The following is a 7,936-nucleotide window of genomic DNA, read 5'->3' as shown; positions in this document are numbered from 1 at the left end:
AACTACAATTTGAGTAGGTATATATTGAATGTTGATGTGCCCAAACTATATCTAGCACGAGATCGTTATTTATATATTTTATTTTATTTTTGGTCAATAAGAAGGCTTCATTCACCATTGAACATTTGGGTTATATCACAAACTCAGCACAAAGACTTGAGCATAGAAAGTTATTAGATGATCAAGACACCTACAACAATCAATTGATCCTCGGGATGATAAGGACTCCACTGTTAGTATCCACGATGTCGCTAATCTCCCCAACCTTCAGAGCAAAGGCAGCTTCCTTAAATGGCTTCTGCATCTGTCCCCACCCAAAACGATCTGCAGGATAATAATTAAAAAGATCAGGAGCCAAAGTAATAGATCACTTAATAGATAATAGGATATCAGTGTTTCTGTTTAACACGATATGGGAACATTGAAGATATTATACAACAAGGTGAAACTCATGCAAAAAATTATTTTCAAGGAGCTTTCTTTCCATGATAATCTTAATTATTTAAATGTTATGTGTTTGTTGCAGAAGGACCAGAAGGGGATACAAATACGGATATGATGCTACGTGTCATTAAATGCTCTGTCTTAATCCCCTTCTGGTTCTTTGTCAATTTCATCGAGGTTAAGAAATTTTTTGTGTGTATGTATAGTATTATGTAATCCAAAATGACCCGAACAATCTCAAAGAAAATTGTATCCCCAACAATCACTCTAACATTATCCCCATTGCATTGCATCCGCTGAGGTTATAACATCTAATAAAATTTAAAAACGAAATTCAGTACAAGTGAATAGAGTACCTCCGAGATGTCATCATTAACACTATCCGCAGAGTACGTGGGAGATGGCAAGGAATATGCCGTCTCTTTTAAGATGTTCTTCTCCCGCTCCCTGTTAGCATCCATGAGAGCATTTTGTAGAAGAATTTTGGCATCGTTGTTGAGTTCGTTGATGAACTTGAGTGGAGAAGACCGAACCTGAGGCTCTGCTGTTGATGGGTTCAGTATAGCAGCACATGCACCATGATTTCGTTTTAGTACAATGGTATATGGTATTCTTCTGCATAGCGAAATGGACAGATCAATGACCACGTATTACTACTTGTTAACATTTCAAAGCATAACCACAGATTAGACCTATTATACATAGAGAGAAATGTGTGAGAAAAAATGAAGTAAACTGAGACTGATCAACAGCAGAGCCAAATTAATATTCTACCATATCCAAAAATTGACATCACAACTTCTGAAAATAAGAGATGTAAAAGACAAATAACTCCAGCACATTAATGGAGATGACTCTAAAAACAATGGCAATTGATGCATACCCAGATGAATATCTCTGAAGACAATTGGCGCCCCAAGCGAGCAACTCCCGAACAGAATCCAAACACCCTCCTCGAGCAGCCAAGTGAAGAGGACTACTCCCGGGGCATCTTCAATTGACAAATTATCAGCTAAATCCTAATAAGTATGAAGTTATAAACGGTAGAATGCCCACGGTTCAAAACACCATAACTTCACATTCAAACAAAAGGGTGAAATGACACATTACCCATATCCACCAGTCGGTGCACTAACAAGAGCTCCTTTATCCAGTAAAATATGAACACATTCTGTCTCCTTTGCCTCACCGCTAGATGCAATGGCGTCGGCTCATTGTTATCGATAACATTTACAAATCTAGAAAATCCTCTGTAATTCAACAACAATAGCCACCTTTAAGCTTATGAATTTATAAGCTAAAATCATATTATTCTTGTTGAGACTCACCAAGAATCAACAACTGAGGTTGAAATGGCAGCAGATAGAATTGCTTCTAAGCAATCCGAATGGCCGTAATATGCAGCATAATGCAAACAAATTCTACCATGCAATGAATCAAACATCAAGATTTGAAACAACATATTAAACCAAAATTATGTTCTCTTTAAATCTCAACATAGTATCAAAACTACTAAAATAACACTTGAGGAAGAGTATTTCTTACAGTAGCTCCAGCTTCAAGTAGCTTCTCCACACAAGAAATTTTTCCATGCTTGCAGCAAGCATCAATGGACATTTTCCTTTCTGTTGCACATGTTTTTTCTTAATTGCCCAACATTCTAATCCAAATAGTTATGTGAATACATGTAGAAGCTTGCCATAAATTAGAGAAATGTATGCCGATAGATAGAGATCATATGCAACTCCTTTAAAGAAAGGAAGCCATAACTAAGTTAGTCTTGATATGCACCATAGTTTCATCCTCACTATTTACTTGAAATTCAAGCAGACACAGGTAAGAGAGGTCAATACGCAGTCAGCAAAAAGGAAAAATAATAGTTGAGTACATGACTTACAGCTTCACCAAGCCTAGAGCTTGCGATGGATATGGTTAGATTATTGCTTGGGAACTGGAACACCCAGTCAGGCATATACAGACCATGCAGTAAGCCAATATATACAGATGAAAGCAAGATGGCAACCATCCTTCACAAATAACAGGTATTAGAGTATTATTATGTAAAGATAATACCATAATATATTTATAAATATATTTTCCATGCAAATTAGGATCACCACAATCAACCAGTACTGGCACATGATTACACCATGTAGTTTGTGTCATTCATCTGTAATGAATTCCAGCCAGGATACGAGTAGGAGGACATGAGCAACATGTGTCTTTGGTCATTCATATATCATGAATTCAAGCTAGGATACCAGTAATTGGACGTGAATTACAGACTGTATCTTGTACCATTCATCTATAATGAACTCTAGCTTGAACTTCCATAAAATCAGTTGACAAATGCCAAAAAGAACTTGTAGTTCATTGAGTTTTTAAATTTATACTGAACTTCCATAAAATCAGTTGACAAATGCCAAAAAGAACTTGTAGTTCATTGAGTTTTTAAATTTATACTACTGGCAGAATTTAACATCTAATTCGCATATGGGGCTGTATGTAGAAAATTTGTAATAAAAATAATGAAAGAAAATTGACTTGTATTCCTTCGATTTCAATTACAATTCGATTATAAAAGAGAGGAGAATAAATTTGATTCTCCTCTTTGTTTAAAACTGTGTTCTTCTCGGTAGCGATGGAGTGCCTCTTTCGAATGTTTGCGTCGAATTTGCTCTCCGTTGACGATCCAACCGTTTTTATCTCATAGGAACAGTGAACTTTCATGGGAAATTTGATGAGTAACTCTTAGTGAGTTTTAGAACTCAGAACGAGTTAGAACTCTGTGAAAAGAGTTGTTAGAACCGAATAATCGGTTAATAAGCCAAATAGATTTGTTTGTTGCTGAAGAATCCGATCTCTTAACTGCTGAGAACTCTACTGATTTCGTAGATGATTTGATCTTTAAAATCTAGCCGAACTCCCCCCTCAATCTGAACTCGGTGCAGTTTAGATCTCCAAAATCTTCAGCCCCTTTACTCGATTGAGTAAGGCGGTTATTTATAGGAGGATAAGGGGTGTAACCAACCCCTAAATCCTCTCCTAAGTGGGCGAAAATCCCTCAAATCGTGGGGGAATCGGTTCTGAAACCGTTCGACTCGTGTTTGAATGAGTCAAACGTCCAATTTGGCGTTCAGGACCCTAACTTAACGTCTTAGAATTAAGACGCGGAGTTGGGTGTTGCCTGAACGTCAAAAACGCGAGGACCGCTCGCATTTTGCTTGTTGCAGCTTGGAAATGCGAGGATCGCCTGCATTTCAAGAATTGTAACGCGAAGATGAGTTCCGCGTTTTAGAAGAGGCTATTTGACTTGTAACCTCTTCTGTAGAGCGTTGCAAGGATCATTATTCAGTAATCCTCGCGTTAGCTGTTATGGGGTGTGAAAGTCGTCTGATTGTAACTCTCACCGTTGATTGTGAAGATCGCTGAATAGAGTTTTTATCAGTTGTTAGAAGTGTCGTTGAATTGTAACTCTTCTCGATGAAAAGTCCTTCGTCTGCAGCTTGCATTTGTTGGCATGAAAGTTATCTGATTGTAACTTTCGTTGTTAAAGCTTGATGGGGATCATCTATCTATTGTGATTTTTAGACAGCCTACAAGGGCTTGAACGTTGAGTCACATTGTGGAATTGAACAACCTCCAATCCAGCTTCAACTCCCCAAGCCACTTTTAACTCCTGCTATCATCATTGCATGTCTGTGAACCACAGTTTTTGCACCTTTCACCAGAATATTGAATGTTCCATTATAGTGCAGACTACGGAAGCGTGGTATTTTCATTCAGATCAAATTAAACTTTTGATAGATCACGATACTTATAAGAATCACATGTATACATAAAGATAAACAAATACAACATTATTAAGAAAATATCATAAAAAATAAAATAACTGTAAGAGGAAGTTCTAACACTTCTTTACTTCACTCTTTCTGTAGAATAACAAAAATGGACACATTTTAAGCAAATAACGATTAACATAACTAACCATTTGGTGTAGTATTTCTTCACGAATGACATTGGAGAATCCACCAAAATATTGCTGATGAGCCAGATCTCTAACATTGCAGCTAAAAAGTATCCAATGGCTATCCTCTAAAATATGCAAAGCATATCAGATAAACATGAAAATCGAATTACAACAATAAACATAAAAATGCTACGGATTTCTTGTATATAGTGAAATTGACACATGATTAAATGTTCTAGTGTTTCTTTTCTTTTCTTTTGTTTCCCCTTAGACTCATTACCAATACTTCAGAGTTAAATCCAATAGAATATATTAGTATGTTACCTACAAATTTTATATAGTATCCAAAGTACTGCCAAGTAATCAGTTTGTTAAGGCGAATTTCTCTCTGATGGTAAATCATCATAAGTTACAAAAGCTTCAACAAACAGATATATAACAAATATCTCCATCTAATGTGCCATCAATATTTTATTCCTATTTTTCCCAGATACATGACAAATATCTCCATCTAAAAAAGATCTCAGAACAATTATTTGTTGTTCTTTATCCGGTTCAATGAATTTATTAACCATTTTCTGGTAGGCCCATTGCTATTGCTTTAACCATTGCTAGAAAAATAATGCAAAATACGACCATTATTTGAACCTACATTTTCTATTTTCTTGAGCATGAAAAATAATTAAAATATTGAACAATACTGAAGTATAAAATATTGAAGTAACTATTGTATACAATGATCAATCATCAAAATAAATTAACCATGTTAACAAAAAAGTGACAAAACTTTCTCTTACCATTTCGACATTACTTAATGTTATCAAAGTAAATTTGTGATTGAAGTTATAGTCCTTTGTCAAAAGATCTACATGGAAAGAAAAACTTGTTGCAAAAAGAAGGTTTAACTAACCATAAAGAAAAATTCAATACCTTATAATAGTAATGCTAAGAAAAGAAGATGGTAAAGGAATTAACACTCTTCAGAGAGGTTATAGCATGCAAAATGGCTGAAAGATTTGGAAACAACATAGACAACAGGTTACATTTCTTGAATGGAAAAACATCAGTTAGCTTAATGAACAAAATCATTGCCTCACCATAAATCAAACAAAACCCTTGAAACAATTGTTGATTCCAACATAATGAAACTTGTCCATTTACAAACTTCTTTCTTGCCAATTTATTCTAACTTTACGTATAAGATGTGCTTCACTATCATGATTAAGGTATAAACATGCAGCATGAAGATTGTAGCTTGACCGAAATGAATATTTCTATTGGATTTTTGCTGGTAAGTGAACATCACTATGCAGAATAGTATAACCATCTTAGAACTTCAACAAATTTTGGAGCATTCTTCTAACTTTTAATATTACTTTCATATACAACATGAAATTGAAATGCATTTTTCTACCTCTAATTATACATGTAATACAGTTCAATACAATATATTAGAGACTTTTAGATGATTCACATACAAAAAATTGTAAATAGAGATAAAATATAGAGCATTTGCTAGCATAAGGTCTTGGAAAAAAAGTTGCCAAAACTCGAGTCTTCAAATGCTCTATATTTCGGAGGTTGAAATGCTTGAAGTTGGGATGGTAGGACCTCTGAAAGCAATGCAAGAAGCAAAGTATCATAATTATGTTCTAAATTATAAGTCTACCAATGGAACAAACACAATGATCTCGCTCAAGATAATACACATGTAGGCTATTAAATAAAACGGTTAGGTATTTGTATGAGAGGGAAATGCATGGGACCTGGATGCCTAGTTCATCATAGCAATGTATGCTGGCACGTGGACCATGATAATGGTGCAGGTAACATTCTCCAATCTTTCCTGCAAACAAAGATAAATATTGGTACACAATTGATTAACAATTATTTATAGCATCTTTCACTCCAATGAAGTTTGGTTAATTCTGAATCTTTTTGTAATCTTATGAATAATACATGACTGTAATGTGACTGTGTTACAAGAATTCTGAAAATGTCTGAACTTACGTAGTAAAAGTTCTTTATTGAAGTAGTAATTTTAGGTTTCACAATTTTCCCATCAGGACTTGATATCATTCCGTAAGCCTACAGATTGTAGAAAATGATTTTATGAGCAAAATTCCATAGGCAGATTGGAATCATAAATTTAATAAACAAATGCACAACAAATAAGATCTTATCTTTTTTATACATACAAAATCGAATGATATATTAGTAAGAAGGAACATACTGCATTTTGTCTCAACATGAAAAGCAATATGAATTTAATGAGACAAGAAGGCAATATGGAGCTCCTAATTTAAATTATTTACTGTAAAAGGATAACTTACACCATTGATTAAGATGGACAAATATATGTTTCCAGAGTGTAGATGATAACATTGGCAAACAGTTCAAATATGCTAATATCAGTCCAGTATTAATTTAGTTTAATATGCAAACAATCAATTACACATGACATACTAATCCACCCTTAGGACAACCCTCAACTTGTATGTTGGTGGAGAAAATACTTGCTGCAACCTTCTCTGGGCTATTAAAGAATATAGCATTAACAATCAATTACACAAGGCATATTAAAAATAATACAAACATGAATGAAACTAGAGTTAATATCTTGAACCAACTATTCCAGGTTTAACAAAACCATTATAACAAGCAGTTATCTAAGAAAAATCAATGCCCGTATTGCACGAATTTGTCAATCATCAACACATGCAGATATTTTTCACAGAAGAAGAATAACATCACAATTGGAAGCCAGGGATACAAACGATGGAAAATCATAACATAGGTTACACTGCAAGGATCCATCCCTCACTCCTCCTTCGGCTTCGTCGGCCCCTGCCTCTTCGCCAAAGACGCCTTTATGTGCTTCGCCGGCAACGGCGGCGGGAGTGGACGCTTGAAGAACCTCCTCGGCGTTGATCTCGTCTGAGACAGAGAGATGCTGGCGGGAGGAGGGCTAGAGCATCTGTGAGGTGGTGGTGGCGCTCTTGGAGGCGGAGGAGGGAAGAATCTGGATGACGTGGCAATCACTGGCGTCATCTTCGCAGACGGGGTTGTTCTTGTCGTAGCACTACCCCATGGCTCAGGATTGAGATCGGTCAATTTTCAATCTCACAAGGATCCAAAATTATTTTCTCGAGGATTTATAGTGAGAGAGAGAGAGTACGGATCTATGAAAAGCATAAGAATCTTTTAGGGGGGTGTTTGTTTCAAATCCCAAAATTTATGGATATGGATTTCACCATAGAATTTGAAATCCATAAATTTTTTTGTGGGTTTTGGAATTCTAAATCATTTTGTTTGTTTCATCAATATTTTGGGATTTGGGAATACACAAATTTGTAATAATTATGTTTGTTTCATTCAATATTTTGGATTTGGAATACTATAATTTGTAATATTTGTTTGTTTCATCAATATTTTGGGATTTTTTGAATACAAAATTATATAAATTATATAGTATTTTTAAAAATATTATATATATTTTAAACATTATTTAATAATCCTCTC

General features: G+C 35.0%; 1 pseudogene; it reads right to left on the bottom strand.

Annotated features, from left to right (window-relative positions):
• LOC109836924 lies at nt 111-7,393 on the bottom strand (annotated as a pseudogene).

The sequence above is a fragment of the Asparagus officinalis genome, chromosome 4 (assembly GCF_001876935.1).
Source record: "Asparagus officinalis chromosome 4, Aspof.V1, whole genome shotgun sequence".
NCBI classification, from domain to species: domain Eukaryota; kingdom Viridiplantae; phylum Streptophyta; class Magnoliopsida; order Asparagales; family Asparagaceae; genus Asparagus; species Asparagus officinalis.
This window is presented reverse-complemented; position numbering and strand designations above follow the sequence as displayed.